The sequence below is a fragment of the Camelus ferus genome, chromosome 14 (genome assembly GCF_009834535.1).
Source record: "Camelus ferus isolate YT-003-E chromosome 14, BCGSAC_Cfer_1.0, whole genome shotgun sequence".
Lineage (NCBI taxonomy): Eukaryota > Metazoa > Chordata > Mammalia > Artiodactyla > Camelidae > Camelus > Camelus ferus.
The window spans coordinates 58579413-58606363 of record NC_045709.1 but is presented as its reverse complement, the minus strand read 5'-3'; the positions used below and the strand labels follow the sequence as shown (position 1 = coordinate 58606363).

Below are 26951 nucleotides of genomic sequence, written 5' to 3'. Positions count from 1 at the left end.
GCAGAGCTTGGCTTTGGAATCAGACATTCTGGCTCGACAGGCTGTGACCACAACTTTCTGTAACCTCTCAGATAATTCAGTTTCACTCTTCTTAAGTTAGGTTGTTTGCTTGTATATGTTCAATAAATGTCAATTATCTTTATTATTAAATTGCCTACAGAAACTACAGATGATACTGTGAGAGACGAAAGGGGGAAGAGATTAAAATTTAATTTGTCAAATATACCTTAAAACAAAGGAATACTTGAAATATTTTTGGTGCTGCAGCACTTAATTTATTTATTAAGGTACAATTGACTTACTATACTACATTAGTTTCAGGTGTACAGCAAAGTGTTTCAGCATTTTCATAGATTACACACCATACAAAGTTATTGTGAAATATTGACATTTCTTGTGCTGTAAGTTACATCCCTATGACTTAGTTATTTATGACTGGTAGTTTGTTTTAGAATTTACAGAACTACTTTAATTAACAAGAGAAAAGATGAATCCTTATAAAATGTATTAAAATTTTAATTTTTCCCATTATTTTGTTTATCTTATTTCTTATTCCTACTTCTTTGTGCTTTCTCCCTTTCTTATTCATTATGTTTTCCCACTCTCATATTTTTATTCATTCTACCATTTTTCTATTTTTTAATTTTAATTAATTTTAGTTAATTAAAATCAATTATTGATTTCTTCCTTCTCAGTTTTTTGGCTTCATTTATTCTTCCTAATTTCTCAAGTTGAATGAGTAGTTATTAATTTTATTTTTTCTTTATCAGTTTAATAATTTAAGGATGTAGGTCTGAGGATTGACTTAAATATATTGACTTACAGTGTATACATATGTATGTATATATACATATTTAATGCTTTGATGTGTGATGTTTAAATATTTGTAATTTTCAAAACAGTATACAGTTTTAGTTTTAAGTACATCTTTCATGTGGGAGTTATTTAATCCTGTTTCTAACATGGAATTTTACTGCACTATGTTCAGAAAATCAAGACTCACAATTTCTGCTTTGGAGAATTCATATATACATTTATTGTCACTCACAGATTAGTTAATACTAAATTACCTAGTTTATATGCAAATCTCTCTCTGGTCTTTGTAACAACTAATACACATGCTATTGGTATTCTTAAAGGTGACTAGAATTTTGATAAAATAAACAGTTTTCTTTATCCTACACAATTGCACCAGTCAACTCTAAAGAGTTTTATTTGCTTTTAAGTAATGTTTTTGGATAGGCATCAATTTTTTGTTTCTCTTCCGTACTTAAATGTAAATTTATTATAGTATACAATTTTCTTAATTTTGTATTCCCGATGCTAAGTAATGTTCCTAATACATAATAGGTTTTCAATGATAAATGTTTTGCTTTTGTTTTTATTTTTAGTCTATTAGTAGTGAAATGACATAAAGTTGGTAAATAAATTATGTCCATGAAAAGAAGTATAAAAGGTGAACAAAGTTATCAAAATAATAGTTTGTTATTAGACAGTTACAACATAGATAAGGGAAGTGAGGCATGAATACATTATTATAAACTACAGGACTATATATATATAAAAGTTTAAATTTTAAAAATTAACTAGGCAACATTAGAGAATTTTCATACAAATGAATTTTCCAGTTTTGATATTTCTATTGCTTTTGAAATGACCCACATGTTGTCTATCCTCTCTCCCTCTCAAGATTTTTTCTCCAGGGTTATAATAAACCACATTGCATGCTAAATTTGTGACTTGATTTTAATAAATAAACTAACCATTTGTATTTCAACCAATGATTTTCATCATTTCCTAAAATCTTTTCCACAAAATACTAGTTCTGTGAGATCGGTTTATTGATTTTTAGAATAGAGTATTAGTAGTTAAATATGTTTACATATCACATTTCTCTCTGGAAATATTATAATGTAGATATATATTAGGATGTCTTCAAAGTATTTCAGTGTAGGATTCTGCTGAATTTTGCTAAATTTAGTGTTCCAAAATGTGCTCAAGTATGTGATTTTGGAATTAAATACATTGTTATAAAGAGTGAAATATATCAACATGCACATTCAGATATATCTGTATCAGTGTATATATGTGTATACCAAACTATTTTACCATGGAATATACTACATTGGAAACACTGGTCCAAAGAGTACTTTAGCCCTAAATCTTTTCAAGACAGTTAACAAGTCAAATTAATTTTTCTAAGAATTTGATGATCAAAGACCTGATCTAGACTTTAAGGATATCTTGGTGGTGCCTGTGAAGCTTATTTTCTTAATTATATGGTGCTAATAAAGAAAGTAATAGATGAGTCTATGGGAAATACCACTAAAGATTCATAGACATAAAACTTTTTTGAGGGAGGTTCTTGAGTGAAAAATGAATTGTAATAGAATTAATTAAAAGAAAAAACAAACTTCATGTTAAAATTTGCCTTCTATACATAATGAAAACCAACCATATTTGAAAAAGAAGAAAGTCTATAATCCAAATCACTTTTGAATGTAAGGTACAGGGGTGAATTCAACAAATGATAAGTGTCTTGCTTTTGTTTAACTGATTAATTTTGAGTTGATTGGTATACACAACCTATATCATCTGCTCACCACTGGCTAATTTGTTTTTGGATTTGTATTTTACAGTAATTGTTGACAGACTTTAAGCTTAAGGGGTAAATTCAAGTAATGGAATACCACACAATGTTGATAAAATTCTTAGTAACAGAATTGAAAATCCCACTGGTGTTTTTATAAAAAAGTAAAAATACTATACAAATTATAGTGCAAGAGTATTAACATTTGATAAGACTTCTCCAAAGTGAATGAGGTGCTGAGACTTCTGGTTTACCTTCAACATTCTTCCTCCCTTGTTCTACAGAAATAGACATTTTGTTTGGCCACCACATGGCCTTGAGGATAAATATAGGACAAAAGAAGTGTCTAGAGGAGGTTGTTGGCCTGTTCTTCACCCCTTCCACCACCCTGCTGCCTGGGTTTGGGAGCTGGTCTCTTGGGCCTTCAGTCAGACGCGATATATAGTAAAGCGACATGTACCAAGAAGCCTGTGTTCCTGGATACAAAGTCCCATACCAGCCCTAAAATTTTACATAAGTGAGAAATAAATTATTGTATTTATGCCACACGCTATTTTGGGTTTTGTGTCAGTTGTAGCTAAACCTCAACTAATACAGAATTGTTGGAGGGAAGAGGGATGACGCCGAACAAACAGCATGGCATTTTTATCAAAGAACAGTCATTCTTTACCTGTTAAGTGATTCAGGAGCACACTAGAGAGGCATTGTATGCTGCGTGTTTACGACATTACAAATGATCCTCCAGACTAATATCCCCAATTTCTCTACTACAACTTGTCTGATTAGCCCCTTGACACTATCGCAATTGAAGGAAAGCAAAAGTAATTCGTGACATTTTCAGAAATGTGACTAATCTACTTTCACAAGCTTGTCAGTTGGAATTTCAAACTCAGGGTGATGCTGCAGTTAATTTTTTTTTTAATTTCTCATTTTATAAGGGAGATAGAGTTTTTCTAGTAACAAATCTGTCCCTTTATGTTGGCCAAGAATGCCTTTTCCCTGACTTGAACCCTGCTAAAATAACCTTGGAACTAAGATCCCAAAGGACTATATCCAATTTAAGCCCTCTCTGCCAAGGGGAGACTAGATGGTTATTTTTCACAGTAACAGACATGAAGCACAATGCATCTGCCTGCAGAAAAGACAGAGAATATGATTCATAGCATTCATAGGATTCATAGCGTTCACAGCTCACCAAGGAAAGAAAATGCACCTGGAATCACATGCCCTTTTGCTGTCCCTTGGCTTCCTCTTCATTAGAAAGAATTAAATTAGAAAAGATTACAAAGAAGGTGACAACATCAGGGAACACTGGGAGGGACTACATAACTGGAAGTTAGAGTTCTAGAACTCGTGTCGAATTTGAGGCACATCATAGTGACAGCTAATAAATTTTTAGAAATTCTCCATGCACTCTACAACTACTGGATAGTGCAAACATTAATGCTGATGCCCCATTGACAAAGAAGAATGAAGCTTGTGGCAGAAATCAGGTTCAAGCAGAAAGAAAATATGGCTAATTTAAACTCCCAAGCTCTGATTGACTCTCAATGAACAGTTTTAGATTGGACATTTTTCATTTTCTGCATTGCAAATTGGGTGGAAGTTCTCCACCTCAAAAGAGAAGCAGAAACGTGTATCATACAATATTGTATAGCAGTTTTGGGGCCAAATAACCTACATTTGCTTAATTCAGTTTTATGCAAGAAGAAATAAATGTGGGGATAGTATCTTAATGAAGAAGTGTCTGATTTTTCTCTCACCTGGTGCTGAATGTTAAATGTAAAGTGAACCCGTTTGTGAACAGGATGAACACAAAGAGCATTAATGGAGACTGTCTTACTATGTCAGTCTCCAATGCAGTTGTCTCTTCAGTCTGACCAAGATGAGCCCTCTGCTACCTTATTTATTACACCAGGTTGGCCCTAATCACTTCCCACTCCAATCCGGTTTGAGGCAGACCTTTGCCCTGATCTCTGCCCTCACACAGTCCATGGCGATAGGTGTGGCTCAGTATTATCCATATCACCCCAATATCTGATCTAGGTTGACATCCCGATACTGATTCCTGGATTCTGAATTATTCCCTCATCTTGGTCTGTACTACCTTGGCGTCTAGTTCTGTGACGAGTTTCACAGCCAGGGTCCATCTGAACTACTTTCCCATGGTCTCCTAGGCGCAATAGTTGCCTACTTGAATGTTTCCTTCCTACCTCCATTCTCTCCTGCGAGGCCACCTCCTTCTTCAAGCACCATGAAGTTTCACTTTGGACTCTCAGTACAGATGTGCCTAACAAGAGACCAAAGTCTGGATGGTATCCTTCCCTCCTAAGTATCAGCTAACATATTAAATGAGTCCAGTGCCAGAGCGTGATGCCTTTCCCAGCTTCTCTTGGCTTGCTGAGCCAGTCAGCCTATATTCAGTTCAGTTCTACAAACAAATGCTGAGACCCTACTGTGCGCCAGACACTGGATATATTGAAATTCATAAGATATTAATTTATATCTTTGAGGGAAAGTCATACACATGAAAATCAACATAATGTGTTCAATATGTTGATAATTGGTCTAGAGAGTTAATAATCTGAAGTAGCTAAAAGAAGAAAGAAGGACACCTGTACTGGTCGAAAAGGATGTCCAGTTCTAAACCAAAATCACTGGAAGATTCCGAAATGTGGAAGAAATCTGAGGAAAGAACCAATGTAACAGCAGAATGTTAACTTGTGTTTTCTTGCATCCTCAATTCCTAAAACACAGCCTAGTGCCTAGTTGAAATGCACTAAATATTGATTGAATGGATTACTGATTGAATGAATAAATGGTAATTCTTCCAGTAAACTAAACTTTTGGATAAGTTAAACAGGTTAATAGAAAATTCTCACTGATGTAGGTCTGTGACTCAAATTCATAAACCATATATACTAAACTGTAGCATGTCAAGTTGATTTGTAAAGTGGCTTCATATGCTACTTCAATTGAGGGAAAAACTGCCCCAAAAGAGAGAGAACATTTCTGTGGAAAACTGAAGAGTTGATTACTTATATTGAGATGGTGTGTAGGGGAAAAAAAAAAAAAAAAAACTCAACAAACTAACCCGCAATGGAAATGTGATTTGTGTCAATGCCAAGGGCCACACAGACAATTCTGTGTCCAATCATTTAGAGATTTGAAGAGGCCTCAAGAAGCAGCCCTTACTAATATCAAGTTTTTCCTCTATAAAACAGAATAAATATATATATGCATAATGTGGACATTTTATTTCCTCTGCAATTTGATAATATACCCATTTTTACCTATTATGGAACCATTTCCTCTTCCATTATAATCATATAAATCCAGACAAACTATTTAATATCAGTTTCATAAAGTAATTTTATATACAACAAGTAATTATTGATAGGTTCTGTCATTATTCCATTTCATTCACTAAGAGTTTATGTGGCTTCTGTGAGGGTTTCTGTGCATTCTCTCCTTTAAAGGCTGAGATGGTCTTTAGTTCTAAATTGCTCCTATATCAAAGCTCCTGAGATGCATAAGCTATGTCAAAAGGACATTTCAGACAAAAAAACGGTTAGTCCAAGACAGACTGGGAAGAACACAAAATTGTTTATAACACTCTGTTCTGTATTTTAGGACCTTAATAACCTTCTAGAGAAGCTGGGCCAATTGCTAATCAATAGTAATTATTTTTTTTCTCACCACTTAAAAAGTACACTTTAACCCCTAAAAGTAAGTTTTTAGCAAGCCACACACTTATTTTCTAGACATTAACTTTACAGTTATAACTAGAGTTATGATATGTATAATGTATTCTCTGTTGCAACTTTATAATAGTACCATTTTCGGCAACTGAAAGTGAAAGTATCTTTTCTGAGAAGGTAGTTTTAAAAGTCATAATTTTTCAAAGATTAAAGCAATGAAACATTTCTAATCACTCTCAAAATTTTATTGACTAAGCAAGAATATGAAAATCAATATAGTATATGTATAACTGAACCATCATGCTGTACACCAGAAATTGACACAACATTGTAAACTGACTATATACGTCAATGAAAAAGAAAGTTCATATTACACACACACACACAAATTTTGACTAAAGGCATAGAGATTTTAAATGGTTTTCTAAACATAGGAATATACTATAAATTTTTTTTCTCATTTCAATTGCATTAATAGTTAAAATCCAAGTAGTTTATATAAAAATAGTAAAACCTGACAAATAAACATGCTGTTGGACATTTTTGCTGCCTTACAGAAAAATTGCTTAGGTGTGGGATTTTATTAATAGGTGCAGAACATCATCATCATTACCAAAGTTAATAGAAATTATTAAGAAAATCTAATGCTTCAAAAGAAAGAATTACCAAAGATTAATAAGAAATTTTGAGTAAAAACAAACAGCATATTAGCAAATTAATACTGAGTAACAGGTTTAAATTAAGAGATGGCCTTAGAAAAACATGATGAATATAAAAACAACATAAAGCAGTTTTGTGTGTCCTTTTAGAAAAATGCTTTTTTCTCTTCCTACTCTGTGCTAGGCCATATATTCACACTGGACATACAAGAGTTATTTCACAGAAACAAAGAGACCCCTTCTCTCAAGCGTTTCTTGTTGGTTTTTGTGGATTCTCTCATATAATTAATGGAGTTACTGCATCATTGATGCTAGAAACCAAGGTAGAAATTTCAAGCTGCTTTGTCCTTTTATCACCCAAATGCTGGCCAAATTCACACAAAAAAATTACCTTCCAAATATATTTCTCATTTTCCCTTATTGTTGTTACTTGCCTACTTCAGATTTGCATTATTTTTTATTTTAATTGGCCCTCCTGAAACTGTCTGAAGTTCTCTTTGCATATTAAAATACTCAATTTGTTATACTTTTACAACATTTATAATAATCAACTTGAATTTAAGTTTTCCATTTGCATATTGATGTTCTTCATTAAACTGGTAACTCAGAGGGCAAGTCTTATGATGGATTATTTTCTTTAGCTTCAATCATCTAAAACAATATATGAATCAAAGGAAATTATTTTCAGTCTCTTACTTTGAGCATAGGCTACCAATACTAAGCTTTGAATGCAGTGTGAAGCCTATTCTAAATTTGTTCACTGAGTCCTACAAAGCAGTTTAACAAGAGATATAGTCCTAAAAATAACATGAAGTTAAAAAAAAATGCAGGTAATGGTGACTACAATTTATATTATATACATACATAATATGTGTGTATATATTATATACATATATAGTGGGTAAATTGTATCATATAAATATATGTATATATTATATGTTTCCTCCAGAGCATAATCATAAGATGTGAGTATTGGGAAAAACTGGCTACAATAGTATAAACAGTTTACTCCTCAAGTATTAAGGTTGAAACACTATTTCTCAGTGTGTCAAATGTGACTTACTTTTGGGTGGAATTTTTTCAAAGAAAACAAACATAGGCAGTTTCTGTTTTCATATATAGAATATGTCACAACATTCAGAAAAATAACAGGAACTCAATGTTTTTCTTCAATGGTAGTTAAACATTTCAGAACTGTAAAACCAGAAATAGATTTTCAGATAAATCAGTGTGATAGGATCAAAAGCTATATGAATACCTACTAATACACAATAAAATATAAACAGTTCTTAGCAGATTTCAAAGTGGTTTTTAATATAAAACTTGAAACTAAGGTAACTAGATGCAATTACATATAATTCAATGAAAAAATCACATTTTGACATTCTTTGATGATATTTGACATCTGAATCTGAGAAAGAAACATAAAAATAATTGAGCAGGACTTTTAAAGGAGTTAAAAACTGTCTTCTTGGAGGAACTGGCCTATAATGTCTTCAAAAACTCTAGAGATGGTCTGACCTTGAATCTTTCCAAGTAAGTTGGATCACAGCAAGCACAATTTCTTCTGCTAAAGAACAATTTCACTCTCCTCCAGTTTCTCATTCACTGTTCTCCTTGACATATAAGAGGCTGAATGGAATATTGGCACCCCCAATTTAACATAGAGCATATAATTGTAATACATTATGTCTGAAAATTTTGCAGTGGATTTTCATGGGACATATCAATGTAGGTAATGACATTATAATTTCTAGGCATGAATTAGTCTAAAATCATATTGTCCAGGAAAGGCTAGGTAATGATATGATAACAAATTAACCCTGAAAATCTATTGTCATAATGTTACCCCAAAAAGGGAAGGGAAAAAGCCTCAGTTCTTGTCCTGCTAAAAGAGAATTCAGATGGGATATGAAAGCATTATGTAGTGAAAGATTTTAAAGATTTTATTAGCAAAGGAAAAGTACATGTCCAAGAGCTGAAGATGGGCTGATCTAAGGGAGGCTAGCAGAGGAATTTGCCCCTTCTCTTACACCTTCGCTTAGAGGTGGTCTCTTGATTTATTGATGGCTCTTGCCCCTGGAATGCTTAGTCATGCTTGTCCCCTTTTACGCATGTCCTTACCCATGATGCACACAGAAAAGCCCATGGTTGGGGAGCCTAAACCACAATGCTAATTATATTAAAATGAGCATTGGGTCATGTCTGGTTAGGTCCTTGTCACTACCACACAGTTGTGGCCGTCGGGTTTTAACCAGTTTATTGCTGGCACTCATTTAGAGGAAGTAAAGCCTGTTTATGCCAAAGGCAGGCATACTGCCATCTTCTGGATCATCTTCCCTCTCCTCCACCTTATCTGCCCTGTGCCCCTAATTATCTAACTGCCTAACAATAACACAATTCAAAGGTTTTTTTTTTTTTTTTAGCTAATTTTACATGACCTTCACAGATGAGTGTTTCTTTACAAAGACACTCAGGCACCACCCTAACCAACACTCCATCCACATGTAGCTGCTCCATCTGGAACATGTAGCCTTCTAGGTCATCTCAGCTGAAAAAGAGCCTGGAGAATTAGCTTTTCCTTAGCCTATGAATCATACACCAGAAAAAGTCAGATGGTCCTGCCTAATTGCAGAGGAATTGGGGAATCAGAGAAGCAGATGGGATGTTTTTGATGAGGGTTACTCTTTCCATCAGTAATGGATAGCTTACAGGTTGTAAGTGATTTTGTAATATGCTGATCAAGTTATTAATATTTTCATGATGCTTGCCCAAGGCGCATAATTTAACTATGAAAATTTCAAAATAAAACTGAGGAAAAACTCCTAAATTATGGTTTAATATTGTTTTGTTTAGGTCTCTATTGTGGCAAACCCTCAAACTACAGTTGTTTGGTAGGAAAAATTATTAAAAAAAAAGCAAAAACAACTCTACAATGCTTCCTGAGACAGAAGGGCATATTATTTCATGACAAAAAAGGCAATCATGAAGTAGGAAGAACAAAACCCATGAATCTAAGTTTGTGACAGGTAAAAACTAGATTGGCAGCTTTATTTTGTTATTTAAAATCAATACTTAAGAGCCTTTCCTCCTTCACAAAGATAAAGGAGTTATCAGAGCTAATGGTTGATGTGAATGCTTAGCACTGTTTTAACAGATTACAGGTCGATTTTAATTTTGCTTTACAAATTACAAAGGAGTCCATCAATAAGATTATGGACTAGAGACACCCAAATACTGCTGAGGAGGTAGTCTACCTTTTCAAGTTCAAATGGATTAGAGAAAAGTATAAAGAGGAAAAAAAAATGCCGGCAGACACAGAAAAGGGATGTATTTTTTGCTTGTGTATAAACCATGCAAAACTCTTACTGACATAATTACACTGTAATGTATGAAACCAATAATTATTTATCAGAAAGATTTTGTAAGAAGTTCAGAAGAATTTCCATGGTTAATCCAAAAAGGTGACATTGCAAATTCTTTACAGATACAGAGTATTACTAGAAAACAATAGATTTATCAGGACTTTTAAAATGTAACACTGTTGCCTATTTTATACATTTATATTTTAAGACTGTTTTATTATTAAGGATATTTTTTCACAGAAAATTAGAAAACTTGAGAGAAAGATATGCTTCTCTGGTTGATAAATACAGAAATCACTGTATACATATTTACACAATGATTTCTTTTGCTTTCCCTTTGTTGTACAGGAACCATTATTTTCCTCTATAGGAGTTACAATAGAATTCCCCAATAAGTTTGGTAACATTTTTTTAAAAAGGGAAAATATAAAGCAAGAAAAACCCAAAGATGAATGTTTATAATATTGTAATAGGGGTTTGTAGAGAGTCCTGTTAGACTTAAAGTTAAGAGTATGACCAATATCTGAAGGAGAAGATATGTTAAGGAAAGCATCATATATATATATATATATATGACATATGAAAAGTATCTATCTAAACTATAGTAGAATTGTATACAAAGGTCTATGTCAGGAGTGTGACCAAATTATGAAAAAAAAAAATTAAAGTGAAAGTTAATAAGCCTGCTATGCCACTGTTTCTTTCACTTTTATCACTAAATAGCACCATTATTACATGAAAGTCCATTTAAGTAAAAAGACTCTGCTTTGGGAAATAATTTTACATACCATTACATGAATTTGTACTTAAAAAAAAAAAGAAGCCTTTTATGACATGAACATTTTAGCATAGTCAAAAAAAGGGTTGAAAGTCCCGTCCAGCAGCTGCCCTGTAGGGGAGCAGAGAGGAGGCGATCCTACACTGGACTCCTCTCTACACTTTTCTGAAGTCATTTCAGAGGGCCTCTGGTGAGATTCCATTCTCTGCAAAGCACACAGAAAGATGTTTCACAAGGGGAGAGTTAAAGAGTTGCTGAGGAAGAAAATACCCCCAAAGCTCTCTTTGGCAGAGACAGGAATAAAAAACCTTTCTTCCCTCCCTGAAACTTTCAGAAAGTGCCCTCATACACAGTCAGTTCCTCTGGAGCAATTGCTGGAGTCAGCGCCTCCAGCAGAGAGGGCAGGCACTAACAGCAAAGGAACTCAGTCATGCAAAGTATGGGCTTAGTCTGGAAAATACTGGATTCCCCTCAGACCACTCCAGATGCAGTCAGCCAGAAGCTAAAATTTGGTACTCAAGACTCCTTAGGGCAAAAGTTCAAATGGCTTATTCTATAAGATGTTCCTAGGACTGTTTTTAGTTGTAATTAAGAGAACTAAAATTCTGTAAGCCAAACGGAAGACTTTGTCAATGAAGTGAGACATAATTACCTGGTGGTGGCTGAGAGTTCTTAATTTGTGCTTCAGTTGACAAAAGCTGACAAGCGCAGAGTTTTGAGGTTGGAGAAGTGGGGTCAGAAGGAATCCTTAAAAGGCTGGGAGTGGAAACTTCCCACTTAGTCTTCTCTTGTGCAGTGAGTTTGAAACCTGTCGTTTCCATTAGCAAGATTTACCTTTGATCTCAACCAGAAGGGAATTGTCAGGAGAGCAAAGAATAAAACATCTGACTCTTTTATTGACTAACTTACAACCTGTTAAAACTTTTAATATGTCCACTTTCCTGGCACCTGGTAATGTCTTGATTTAGGAAAAAAAAAAAAAACCTGTGTTAATGAATAAGCTACTAAGAATTCAAATATTTTGAACCTCTCCTATACCCACAGATTAGGAAAATGTGCCTTTGACATTGTATTAGAGGACACGGTGTGCTTGCTATAGGACTGATATTTTAGTATATGTTGTCTCCTTTAATCTGATGGATCTCTTAAGATGGTGATTATTTCTGGGTTAATATTATGAAACTGTACTTCATAGAATTTAAGTAACTTTGATATCAAGTAACTGAAAGGGTGGATCAGGACTCAAACCAGAGGCAAAGCCCATCTTCTTTTAATTTCACCCTGCTACATCTTCAGTTAATCTAATATACACAGCTGAGGAGCATCATAGTTTCACACATAAAGGAGCAGCAAAAATTAAAAATTGAAAGTATTGAATTTATTCAATCTCAAAATAAATTGTTGTTTCTCAGGGATACAGACTTTTAACCCCTGCTAGACCACCTAAGAATGGACCTTGAGCCTGGAGCATTTCCTTACTAAGACATAACAAGCCTTCACAGTCTGTTCTGGGTCTACGTTTCCTGTGGGAATATCTTTCCCTTTTCTGGGCTTGATATATACAGTTAATGATCGATAACTTCAGATTCCATATCCAAGAATTCAATCAATCTCAGATAAAAAATACTACACCCCCTACAAATTCTAGAAAGTTCCAAAAATCAAAACTTGAATTTGCCCCTCTGGCAATTATTTACATAAAATTTACATGGTATTTACAACTATCTACATAGTATTTGCATTGTATTAGATATTATAAGTAATCAAGAGATGATTTAAAGTATACTGGGAAGATGTGCATAGGTTATATGCAAATATTATGCCACTAGGCTTGTGCATCTGAGGATTTTGGTATCAGAGAGGTCCTGGACCCAATCCCCTCCCTGACGAATACCTGATACCCAGGGAGGACCATATTTTTAAATTCTATTCATGAAGTACATGTGTCAGTGGTCCTCAGGCACATGCCTAATTTTCTGTATTTCAGACCCCATGTGGGAGGGGTTGGGGTTCTTTTACTGCCACAAGAGGTTGTGGGGTGTGCAGCTACATTTCCTGCCTTGGCTACAAAGTGGATCTGCTGGCTGTGCAGACATGCAGGACAAATGCATTGCAAGGGACTGGATCTCCGGCATGCTCTCCTTTCTTGCTGTAGGTAAAGGCTGCTCCACTTGAGCAAGGTGTGTGTGCTTTCTGTTCACAGCACTGAGTCACACGCTGGTCTCTTCCCTGGGTAGCACTTATCTGCATTTTAATCTTGACTGCAGAGCCTGGCCTGTGAGTTCACAGTGAATGGTGTAACACTCGGTTCTGGATGTTACCATAGGTAATTATGCGAATTTAAATAAATGATCTGTTAATAAAATTGGCTTCCAGCTACTGTTGGATTGCAGAGTTGAACAGGAAGGCTTAACTCAAGACATCTTTATCTTCAGGCCACAACTTAAAATCTCGTTGTGATTTAAGGCCACTTTATCTACCTTGGGCTTTATGTAACTGCTGCCATTGTCACTGCCACCCTCCACCGCTGCCCGCCACTCCTCCAGTTCACCTGTAGAAATGCCACCCAGCACCAGTCCAGAAGTCAAGGACTGTGCAGTCTAAGAACTGTATAAATTCTGTAAGCGCAAGTTAGCATATGACATATTTTAAAAAGAAAAATAAAAGAAAAATATTCAAACACAATAAAATGTAAATCTATTAGCACTGATGACATCATCATTCTGGATATTTTTTTTCCTGAGCCCAGCATGTTGGCTGCTGTGTTTCACACATCATTAAACTTTTAAAGAGCTCCTAGTTTTAGACACAAATAGATCTCAGTAAAGCAGATGCACTAAACGCATGAGTGCTCAGAGTAAATCTGTCCCCCTTGAGTAAAGAGATGGAGAATTGTGAAACTGAGTCACGAAGACACAGAGCATGCTAAATAGAGAGAATAAAGCACAGCTAGCAGATCATAGTTCCACTCTTTATTTATATTAAATTTTATATGTATATTTGAGTATCTGGAATATATATACATGCTGCATACACATTTGATTGTATATATACTTTATATTTAGTAAAAGCCTAAGCAAAATTCAGTTTAACATGTCTTCTAAAAGTTTCCTTTTCTGTTTGAATCTATTGACTTTTTTGAAGTTTATATAACATTTGTGGGTTTTGCTGGGCATCATTCAGGCCTGAGAAATGAGAGGGTAACATCTTGACTCTGATGTCTTATATGTGTCTCTACCCTGACTTATCCAAAGCAGAACTCTTGTTAATTCTGCCCACCACTCCCTGTGGAACCCTGTTCCTGTTCTGTTTCCACATCCCAGTTCTCTTAACAGCATCACTATCTACCCAGTCGTGAAGCCAAAAACCAAGGAGTCATTCTCCCTTCTCTCTCCTCACAGATAAATTCAATCTACTGGCATGGTCTGTGGACTCTATCTCCAAAACAGACCTCATTCATCCACTTAGCTCCTATCTCTTCACTCCTACTGCTTTAGCCAGAGCCATCATCTCCCACCTGGGCTGCTGCCATGTACAGCACACAGTTCTCTCTGCTTCTTCGGGGGGAGGGGTCACTCTTGTAAATCCATCTCTACTTGAGCAGGCATGATTCCTCAAAATTATAAATAAGAGCTTAACCTTCCCCTGCTTTAAACCTCGTGCTATCTTCTCCTTGGGCTTAAAAATAAAACCTGAACTCTTTATTTTCAGAACAAGGGGCTGAGTGATCTGACTGTCCACTACTCTCGTTAACCCCAGGCTCAGCCTCACTTACTAGGCTCCATGTTCATTGAGTGGGCGTCCTTGTCTTCTTCAAGAGAAAAGCCCTTCCAATCCTCAAAACACTTGCACGGCCCTGTTTTGGGATGCTGTTTGCCTAAACCATTGTCTTCCCTTTGAGACCTTTCTGTTTTCAGGTTTAGGCTTAAATGTTACCTTTTAAAGAGAGATTTCTTATCTAGCCATTCTACATTAGCAGCCTAATCACCCACCTACCTTCTTTTGGAATCATATTATCCAGTTTTGTTTTCATCAAAAATCTTGTTGCAACTGAACTGTTACTATTTATAAAGTTTTTTTGTTTTGTTTTGTTTTGTTTTGTTTTTAATGAGTTCTATCCTCCCATACTGCAGTCTTTTGTAAAAGCCATGTCTGTCATTGCCCATCGTATTCCCAAGGGGTTCAAATGTGCCTGACATGCTCAAGAAACAATCATAGGATAAGTGAAAGGACTTTGCTGCTGACAATACACCAGACACACATAATCTTAAAAGCTGGCAGATCTAAAAGGAACAATGACACTGACATCCTGTTTTCAATATTCTTTTGATACTCTTTTACCAATGACTTGGCAAAGATTTTAGACATGATTTTTAAATATGCCAAAAAAGACTGATGAATGGGAAGTGGGAAGATTCCCACATGTGACGTCACTAAAATGACACATAATGTCTTCTCAAAATGCAAGATACCTTCTAGTGACTTGAGTTCTCCTCTCTGAAAATAGTAAAATATTCCATCTAGTTGCTAAAATACCAACACATTTTACTGTTTCCTTGATGCCCAGTGAATAGGGAGTTCTCCCTCACAGGTAATTTTTTTTTCCATACCTTTCATCCACTTCAGAAATGCAAATAAACACTTAAATGCACTCAGACACATCATGGTCATAATGAAGGCTTCTTCCTTTCTTTCTTTATCTTTCTTTCTTTCTTTTTTTTTTCTTTGAAATTTTGATGCCTTGAGGAATTTTTTGTTGTTGTTGAAAAATCAATGGAAGGGTTATAGTCATCCACACAGATGCAACTTCTTTCTGTCTGAGAGACATTGTATGGAGAATATTCTTCCCTTAGGAAGCTATACAAATACAACACAATATCATAAAATTCGTACATATTCTTTTAACTGTTTCAGATCAATAACTGTACATTCTGAAAGGCATCTACTCATTTATGTTTGGTGCTAAAATGCTATATAAATCATTTTTGCTGGTAGAAGGCTACATCTTGAAATCATAGCCTCACATTGACCCTAATGCTGAGGTTGAAAAGTTTCTACTCTTGTATTGAGAACATTAGAGCATGTAAATAAATAAGCAGTGATAATAACTTAACTGCAGAGGAATAATGATCTGTTTTTGTGATAAGGACTGTTCTCTCATTTTCATGACTGAACGTGCCCTCCAGATTCACAGGGTATGATAAGGAAAAGCTGTCTGAGAAGCCTAGGAAGTGCAGGTAGACACATCCCTGAAATCAACTGTCTCCTTCCCGGGTTCACAGAAACTGGCAGATTTGGAGAGAGTGGCAGATTTTGACAGAACACCTGTTACTGCTAGTACATAGAAAGCTTCAAATGATCTCCATCTTAGCTTTCATGCTCTACTTTCCAACTCTCCTGTAGCTAGTGATCTCACCTTCAGGCCCTTCTATTGTTTAACATTTTCATACTCAATTGTAAGATTTCTTTTTGAGCTAAAAATGTTATTTTATGAAAGAACACACATGTCTTGATAAAATCTATGGCATACCCAGGTTCCTTAAGAAAATACATGGACATCCATATACATTCCTGTGTATTTGGATACATTCCTTTGGAACATTGGTCTGTCAGAACGTAAACGTAGGAGGGGAGGGTATAGCTCAGTGGTAGAGTGCATGCTTAGCATGTATGAGTTCCTGGGTTCAGTTCCCAGGACCTCCATTAAAATAAAGAAAGAAAGAAAAGAAAAAAAATCCAACCAAAATTTTTAAAGAAGGGTAAAGAATGACAGAATATCCTTTAAAAAAAATAACATAAATATAAAGTGGCAATCTACTCATTGTTCTAATATCTGGTGTCATATTTCCTCTGCTTGGAAGAGATGCTCAGAGTTTAGAAAATGGTGGCAAAAGTCTAGGGCAAATTAGAGAAGCCCTCTCCCGACCTGCCTGGGAGAAGAACGTCTTGGTTTGTGCGTTGGCTGTTTTGCTGCAGGAGCAAGGAGGCAGTGAGGATAGCAGAGAAGTGAGGGATTTGGAGAAGAGACTAGAAGAGAGCCTGAAAACCAGGCTTCAGGGTGGGACTGGGCTTGAGAGAAATTCAAAGTGGCAGAGTACCTGAAAAAAACCTTTAAGAACATGAAAGTTTAATGTTCAATTTGGAATTGACGGACCTTTGAGGTGCTCTTCAGATTTCCCTCTATTCTAGACTTAAAACGTCTTGAAAAATACTTTCAGGAGTGTATATTTGTTTACATAAAATAAAACTTACAAAAGCAAGAAAGCCAGCAAGCAAGAAAGGTGAAGACTTTCGGGTCACTAAAATGGACCTAAAGAAGCAAACTTCTGGAAGAGGACCAGCCATAAGAATGCAAGCCTCCTGTAAATGTCTGTAACATGTAGGGAGAGCTTCAGATTCCACAAGATAACCAGGGATGTTGATCCAATTTTACCTCCGTGTCAAGAAGTAAAGTGCCTTCAGATGACTTCTGTTTTCTATATATACCTGCCTTATCTAATTAAGAAATAGCAATAAGGTCTGAGTTGATTGTCTTTCCCTTTCTTCACACTGAACACCTAGGCAACGAAAAGGTAAGCAAGTACACAATAGAAAACTTACAGAAAGTAAAATGAGTACACCAAAATCGCTATCTCTTTTACATGCATTTCTTTTACTAACAGTAACGTTGCTTGTCAGAGACCTACCCATGGAGATGTCGAAGCAATCTGATCTGATATTAGTTGTTCTGAAATGGAATTGCCTTTGGCATCTTAGAAACCAAATTAATGGCTAGCCTTGATGGTCAATTAGGTCATAGTTTTAACATCTAGTCATAATTTTGTTAGCATCTTATAAAAAATCATACTCAAGTTTTTGATGCATTCATTTAATTCTATATCAAGAGTAAAACACAGTGTTATAAAGGTTAACGGAGACCATTTTGACATTTCCCAATTATATTAAAAAACCTGCAATTATTAAGCTGTGGAAGAGGACAAGAGAATCACTGGAAATCCTCTAGGACTGTGTGGTAAATATAAGTGAAACAAAAATGGTACATGAATAGAAGAAAATAATGAGGAAAAAAAGATTCTCTCTTCTAAAGTCGTAAAAAAGCCTTATAATTCAATTGTTTGCTGGAATCTCAGCCAGCCCTAAGAAAAAAGTCTCTTCAATCCAGGGTTTTTAGCTTTAAATCAGCTCAATTCAGAAGGTGCACTGCCTGGTTTTCTGGGCAGAGCACTGGTGCTGGGTGCTACGCAGGATACAATGAAAGCTACATCTCTTTCTCCAGGGATTCACTTTCTAGTTAGGGAAGAAGAGTCTGCGAATACAACAGCACCAAACTAGATTTGAATAAAGGTGTATGGTTGGGTTATGTGGCTGTAAGAGTTGCTTTCCATAGGTGTTTTTTAATCAGCTCCCTTTTCCCTGACACTTGTCTTCTCCCTATCCCATGCATTCCACCAGAATGTCAATCACTGTCTGACCTTCAATTATTGTTTTGATCTCTTTCATTTTTACAACATTGAATAAATCTATCCTTCAGCTACTAAATCAATAGTCTTGACCTCAACAAATGATGTTACAATGCAAATGCATGATCCTAACAAAGAAGGCCTAGACTTCTTAAAGCCCTTACACTTCTTTCTTTTGCATAATAGGCCAAGAGTTCATGTTTGGAGCAGTATTTCACAGAACATTATTTCACCAATATCAACAGCTCAACAGTTAAGTTTTCTTTAACTGTCCAAGGTACAATTTTAAATTAAAAAAAAAAACTTAATTGACAGTACAGTCAGTGACTTTTTTTGACTATCAAATCATGTAATGAAGAAGAACTTATCCTTGTATACCCAAGAAAATTGTAGAATTTACAGTGTTTCTGCTGTGAAATTTTAGTTCTTATTATATAATCCACATACAGTCATTTCTATGCCAGACTAATTTAGAACTACTTTTTGTTGAAAGTATGTTTTTCTGGCTATAGCCCTCTTCTGTTGGTTTGCATCTAAAGCCTAAGGAATTGCTTAATAATCAAGCCTACTGTATGTTATTCTGCATGTTATGGACTAAATGTGCTCTTCCCCTCTTGAAAAATTCATACATTAAAGCTCTAATCTCCATGGTCACTGTGTTTGGAGATGGAGGCTGTGAGGTGGTGATAAAAGTTAAATGAGGTCATAAAGCTAGGGCCCTAATCTGAAAGGGCTGGTGCCCTTGAAAGAAGAGACAGAGACACAGGGGCCAAGTAAGGCCATCTCTGAGAGAGGAAGAGAGCTCTCAGCAGGAGCTGAACTGGCTGGCACCCGGGTCTTAGATTTCTCAGCCCCCAGAATTATGAGAAAATGAACTTCTGTTGCTTAATCTCCACAGTCTGTGTTATTTTGTTATGACCTTCCAAGCAGACTAGGACACTGCACAGTTAAGACTTGGGGATATTGGCACACATGTGTGTGCAAACACACACACACACACACACACACACACACACACACACGCACAAGTGGTTTATAAGGAACATGTAAAATATATGATTGAGGAGGGACAAAAGAAATTCAAATGTCTCTTTAACATTTAATGGAAGTCAAAAAAGGAAACAGCAAAACATATTCATGAAAATATACAGGTACATTTTGAACAGCATTCTGAAGGAGAAGGGCAACAAAGGTTTGTGAATGGAAGGTGAAAACTAATGGAAGTTCTGGAAAGGAGAGGGTTTCCTCACACTGGTTGGAAGCAAGAGAGATGTATCTTAATATGCAATTGCTAACCAATATGCATCATGAAATGTTGGAGTATTTGGAGTTTCTATTAACTTTGTAAATTATCATTTTATAAAAATTAGAAAATATAAAGTCACCTATAATGCTACTATTCAAAAGTAAACATAATTTGCATTTTGGTGTTTTTCTATATATATAACTTACAAAATATACAACATACAATGCAAGGTTTTTCCACTTAAAGATGTATCATGAATATTTTTCAATGTCATTATATTCCATTCTTTCTCAGTATAAATTTTAAGGTTACCACAAGTCCACGCCATACTCAAAAATTTGTGTATTCAAATTCCCACCTGTGGGTTTCTTGGTTGTTTATTGGTTGGGGATGTTTCTATTTATGAAGAACATTCAGAGAATTTGTAGGGTTATTTGACAAGAGATGTGATGATCAAAACTTAATTAAAGACAACACCAAATGTTGGTGAGAATGTGGAGACATTCAGTTGGATTCCCACATTGGATACATTGTTGTGGGAATGTAAAATGATACAATCCCACTGGAAACTAAGACTTTTTCAGTCTTATAAAATTAAACCTGCAATTATCATATGACCTAGCAATTGCACTCTTGGTCATTTATCCCATAGAAATAGAAATTTATATTTACATATCAAAAACTGCACACAAATTTTCAGTAACCACTTTATTCTTAATTGGCAAATCTGGAATACTGTTCAGATATTCTTTGATGAGTGAATGATTCAACAGACTGATTTTACCATGGTTTACCATGGAATACTACTCAGCAATAAAAAGGAACAGACTATTGATACATATAACCAGTTGTACAAATCTCAGAGAAATCTCCAGGGAATTATGCTAAATGAAAAAAGCTGATACCAAAAAGTAAATACTGTATGATTCCATTAATATAACATTTGTGAAATGGTAACATTTAAGAAATAGAGGACAGATTAATGGTTACCAAGGGTTAGGAATGGACTGGGGATGGGGGATAGCAGTGGGAAGGAAGTACATACAGTTATAGAAGGGTAACAGGAGAGATCTGTTGTGTAGTAGGGAACTATTTAGTACCTTGACTGTTGTGACGGATACATGTGTAAAACTAAATACATGTGTAAAACTAAAAAACACATGAACACACATACACATACGCACGCATGCACACACACACAGAGTACCAGTAAAACTGAAGAAATTTGAATAAGATAGTCAGACTGCATAAATGTCAATATCCTGATTTTGATATTGTACTATAGATTTTGCAAAATGCTAGCATTTGGTAAACCAAGCAAAGTGGATAAAAATCTCTCTGTATTATTTCTTAAAACTGCATGTGAATCTTCAATTACCTCAATAAACATTTCAGTTCAAAATTAATTGGAGAAGAAGATTCATAGTGAAAACAAAGTAGGGACAAGTGAGATTTCAGAAAAGGAAAAATAAATGGTTAGCTTCACAAAGTGGTTGGCATTTGTCAGTGGAATTTTGAATACAGAATTGTAGAGGTTGAAGACTACAGTATCCACATATGACACTTACAAGACATAACATAAAATGGTATGTATTTCATTTGTGAATTAGAGGACATATATTAATAAAGGCTCTCAAAAATAAAGGAAAATTAATAATTCTACAATGTATACTATAATTTCAGTACTTTATGACATAATATTGCACATCAAAAAAGGTGAAATTGATCAGGATGTATAAACATCTATATTCATGAACTAATAATGGAGATATGTCATTTTTATAGTATTAGTAATATTTTTAACATTGTAAGGTGTAACAGAATCAAAATCTTACTATAGCTTCAAAGTATATGCCAAGAACTTTTGCTTCATCAAAATATACTAGATGAGATCTAATAAAATTTGAATTACATTTCCTATGAGAGAATGTTTAATGTAATATAGTAAATTATCCTGCTCAAATAGCACTCACATACTTTATCAGATGCTCTTTTCTAATTCTGATCCTCCAAAATATCTACTGTGAATTGTTATGGCTTATTCAAACAATATTCTAACACATTTGAAGTCTATAAGCAATAAATGCAAGTAATTTAAAAACATTGACCCTTTGCTTGGTATTTGTAGACCCATCAGAATGATTTGCTCACCTAACTGTATATAGAAAATTGTAATAGCCAGAGATTGAATGTTATGGCAAAATAGAAGAGCATTATCAAAGACTTAGCAAGCTCTATGTAGGCTAAAAATAGCAATTTTAATGGCATTGATGTTTTTTTTTTTCCTGGTTGCCATGAGAAATAATTGTTCTCTTCTGCCCTACATATCAGTTGTACTCCCGGCTACCATACTCATTATCACTTGACAGTTCAAGTGCTAAAAAATTGCTGTTTTTGTATAATTATTCTTATTAGCCATTTTTCATAAAAAAGCTTGTGAGTTAGACTGTTAAGTCTATTGCATATGCAATTAGAAATGAGAAATCTCAACAGAGGATGGGCAAATAATTCTTTGGAGGTTGTAAAGTAGTCAAATGTTTGAGCATGAAAATAATATTTTTTCCCCTTTCTAGTCTTTGCATCTGACAGCTTGTTCCTGGTTATCTTGGCTGGGTCTTGGAAATAAATCTGTCATTGTGAATGCTGGAATTAATATAAATGTCTGATTGCATATGAAAATCTACAATTTGCCCTCATTGCTCCTGCAGCAAATTGGTGGTGACATTAACTTTTAAATATATAGGCTTTTGTAGACAGTATGTCAAAACAGGGGAAATAAAGTAAGAGGACTGAGTCAAAAGACTTGGATTCTACTTCAACTTCTGACTCTTTCTGATCGTATAAACTTGGGTAAATCTTAAACCCTCAATTAGGATCCAATTCAACCATCATCTTCTGTCATTTTCTGTGACCTTCCTAGGTAGAGCTTCCCATTGCCTTGTGTGAGTTCCTTGCAGCCAAGTTCATACCTTGTCACCTTGTGTCACTGGATTCTACCTAGCAGAATATCTGGCTAAGTATCTAGCAACCTGAAATGCCAGGCTGAGATAGCATTACGTGCAGTGCCTATAAACTGAAAAATGATTCTCAGACTTGCATCTTTATTGTTATCAAATGGCAGTCACATAATTAAGGGTATTTAGTTGAGTGCTGATGATTTTTTTGGGGGGTGGGGAGGTACGAAATCAAGTGAAATGCAACACCACAAACCAGTCTACACTACTTGCACATGGACAAAAGCATCCTGAAAAATTCCACTACTACAGTGTTCTTTTACCTCCCAGATAATCTCCAGTTAATTTTATCCTTTGCATTCCTTCTCTCCATCACTCTACTCTAGCTTTATTTTTCTCTCCATTTTAAAATTGTATAGTCTGTTCATAAAATTCCTCTAGTTAATAGCCTCATTGTCCTGTCATTCAGGGCAAAACCATGTGGGAAAACACCACCTCTCAATATGTTCAGTTTTCTGCTTCCTCCATGCCTACACCCAAGCTGTTGGCCATTGCTAAAAAAAAGTCATATCACTCAATCAGATGGTTCAACTCTGTATTTGTGGCCACCAGCCTTATATAAAAGCTGAACCACATTGGAAACAACAATACTGGTTCTCTGGTCAGTTTGTCATAGCCCATCCATAAGCACCTTTGCCTCCACCCCCATGCAAATGACCTAGCCCACCAATATATAGAGAAAACACAAGTCCTCAGGAGAGAATAATCTCCAACTGATGGTATACAAGCTACATCCTCTTTCCATACGCTTCTTTTAAAATGGAGTATCTGTTACCTAATGTTTTCTTCTGAGTTCTATATTCCAATCCCTCCTTCTCAATACATTGACTCTGCTAAATCAATCTCTTTTGTATCTTTAAACTCTCTGTTGAAGGTCTTCAAGGTAGATTAAATCATGTTCACATTTGGAAATAATTTTTGCAAGTCAATGTGTCTAGCTACCACTTTTCTTTCTTTCCACCAAATACTCCTGAAAAAGTCACCTCCTTCACAGTTTCCATCCTGTTATTCTCCACTCCAACAGACTCCAGTGCCTTGGACTACTTCTGCCTTGGACTGCTTCCCAGGAGATGGTCTCGCTCTGTCCACTAATGATTCCATTGTGACTAAACTCCTTAGAAGAGGAAACAGAGGTGAACTAGCAACAACAGGGGTGTTTATGTTTGAAATCCTTATGTTTGCACATTCAGCCCTTGCTCTTTCCTGGCTCCTAATGCACGAATATCCAGTTGTATTCCTCATGAGTGTCTATCATTCCTGCAGCAGTCCCTACATCAGGAAATGGCACCATTATTTACCTGCTTGCTCAAGTCTGAAATCTGAGTGTCTTTACCGATCTCTCCTCTAATCCTCTCCACATCCAGTCCTATCGGCATTTATTTAGAATCTGGCAGAGATTCTCCACTGCTTTGGGAGTAGTGTGGAAAACTCCTAGATGGTTCACAAGCCCCTGCCTGATCCTTCCTTGCCTACCACTCTCCCCTTCAGTGATGAGTGTGCTCTGAGCACAGTGCCTTCATTCAGTTCCTTGTTCTTAATTCTCTCCAGTCCTTAGCATTCTCTGTTCTCACTAGGTGATGTCCTCCTCATCCAGCCACAGTCTTTCATTCTTTAGGTCTTAGCTAAAATGTCATTTCCTCAGAGACTTTCCTCGACCATTTCCATCCAACTATATCATGCTTCTTTTTAATGAACTGTCTAAACACCCCATAATTTTTCTTTACTTATTTTATTGTAGTTTTTATAAATTGATTAATTATATGTGACTTCCTCACCAGACAAGTTCAGTGATAGAAGAAATCATATATATAAAATGTAGCCATGTATTATATGGTCCTGTTGAGAGTGGCAGCTCAATAAATAACATTTAATTATATGTTTTTGTACTATAATTAACACATGGATGTAGTCCAAAAAACATCATCATATTAAAGTATATAAGCTGAACATTTTGTATTATATTTAACCTAAAAGAAAAAGAGCAATTACCATAAAACATCACAACAGGGAAAAAAAGCAAAAAAAAAATCTTTAACAGTTCAAAGCAAGTAGCCTTTACTTTTATAGTCAACATGAGGTTAGAAACCATTTTGTAAATCTAATAAACTATTATAATATAAAAATTTTATTGCTATGATAGTTGCATTCCTTTAGAACTTAAAAATTAATATGTAATCTAAAAATGTTCATTATAAATGAGGTAGGTAGCTCATTGTGATGAGGTATTATATGTGAATATACAGATTTCTTTACACACACACACGCCCCCGCCTACTGCTATGTATATAAAATTATATTTCTTTTTATAATGCCCATAATTGGAGCAGTCAAAGTTAAGGTTGTAGACTCAAACCTTTACAGCTATTACAGAGCCTCTGGAGGAATCTTACTCAAGATTGTTAAAGATAGAATTCACAGTTAGAGTCCTGACCTTGGTAGATCATTAAATAAGAAGCTACTAATGAGACACTCCCTTCGTCGAGCCAATGCTTCTTTTTCATTCAGCATGACAGCATCCACACCATAACCACCAAGTAATCTGTTTTGTTTTGGAATCATAATTACATATTGACAAGTTAAACTGTGAAACCTAAATCAGGGGAATTTAAGCTATTATGGGAACATTCTCATGGGGAAAACCTAAAAAGACATCAATTATTTTGCCACAATCCTACTCCTTTTCAATTTCCCATTCTTGCATGGAGTGGTATCCTAGGAGAAAAGAAGCTAGAGAAAAAGTGGATGCAGTACTTTACCATAGGATTGAGAAGTAGCTTCTCTGGGTAATTAAAATAAAAGCAGGCCTAACCCATCAGCGAATTTATTCAGAGGAAGATATTTCTATCAGATTTCTTCAGTGAACTGGTCTACTAACAAATAAATATACAGTCAATTTAAACTATAAATATTATCATGTATACTCTTTGCCAATTGGTATACAAATTAAGATGGATCTTTAAAAAAACATTTTCAGAATTGATTTAAGGATAGAATTACCCTGGATTTCAGGAACAGGAATTATTGAGTAAATAATAAAAGCAGAAATGAATAATGGAAGTAAAATTTAAATTTAAATTTTAATTTTGTTTAACTAATAACATTTTTGAAATAATATTTACATTATCAAATTATATGAATTCTGCCTCTGGAGTGCAAAATACTTATACTGTCAGACAATTTGGGATGCTTCGACACCGATTTTAGAATTTGGTCCTTTTCCTTAGTTGGTAAGACTGAAATACACCGCATAGGATGTGCAGTTCATATCTATATTTTTATTACTTTTGTATCCTCAAAGAAATTGAAATAGAAGCAGCCTGGTTCACTGCTAGTGGATTGCTTTCACATTTTCTTAAGTTTTGCAGTTCCACTTGAGTTGAAGAGCATTAGTTATCGGTTAAAAGAGGGTTTTCAAAGTTATGGATTTTAGCACTTTCGTGACTGAGGATTCTGATGCTCAGCAAACTTGGCTAAAACCTAGAAGGTGACAGATGCGTGAAAAGTTGAAAAATAGGACACACAACTAACTGTAAGCTCAGCTGATAAACTTGCCTGAGATTTACCATTTCTTAAAGTTCTGATGCCGAAGTAAAAGTGGGAAAACTGATCACAAATGAATTTCTGGTGCTTTCCTCCTCTCACAACCAGTAATCAGCTGGAGACCCAAGTTAGACTCTATGTAAAAAGCAAAATATATCTCTATCAAGAGATAATATAAATTATCTAAAAGTCTGATCATCTGAATATTTCCCTGATGCATTCACTTTCCTCCATGGAGACACCTGAAGCAAGTCTAAAAACAAATATTTCTAAAAACCCACATAAGCTAGAACCTTGTACTCTTTTAGATAACTTGTAAAAATGTTCCTCAGCTTCGAGGAAGACATCATTCCACCTGGGCTCCTGCCGTCTTATCCCAAATGTGCTACGTCTTTGCTCAGGGAGGAGCATCTGCCGTGAGGCTTCAACAGGGAGAGCACACTTTGAACTGAGTGTCAGCTGCCTGCCTTTAGACAAATCACTCAAGTTTAATGACCTGCAATTTTTTTCATCTTCCAAGTGAAGATAATAGTTGCTCACTCTGCAGGGCTGTGAGAGGATGAAATATTGGAGTCAGCCTGCTTCAGGGCATGGGTGA

General features: G+C 35.3%; 1 protein-coding gene and 1 long non-coding RNA gene across 7 annotated transcripts in view; one reads left to right on the top strand and one right to left on the bottom strand.

Moving 5' to 3' along the window:
- PCDH9 (protocadherin 9) overlaps positions 1–26951 on the bottom strand; it is an 858720-nt gene that overhangs the window by 228978 nt on the left and 602791 nt on the right. The window lies entirely within an intron of this gene.
- Positions 1552–26795, top strand: LOC116668727. The gene is made up of 3 exons (XR_004325968.1): positions 1552–3418; positions 26298–26308; positions 26785–26795. It is a non-coding gene; the product is annotated as an uncharacterized LOC116668727 (long non-coding RNA).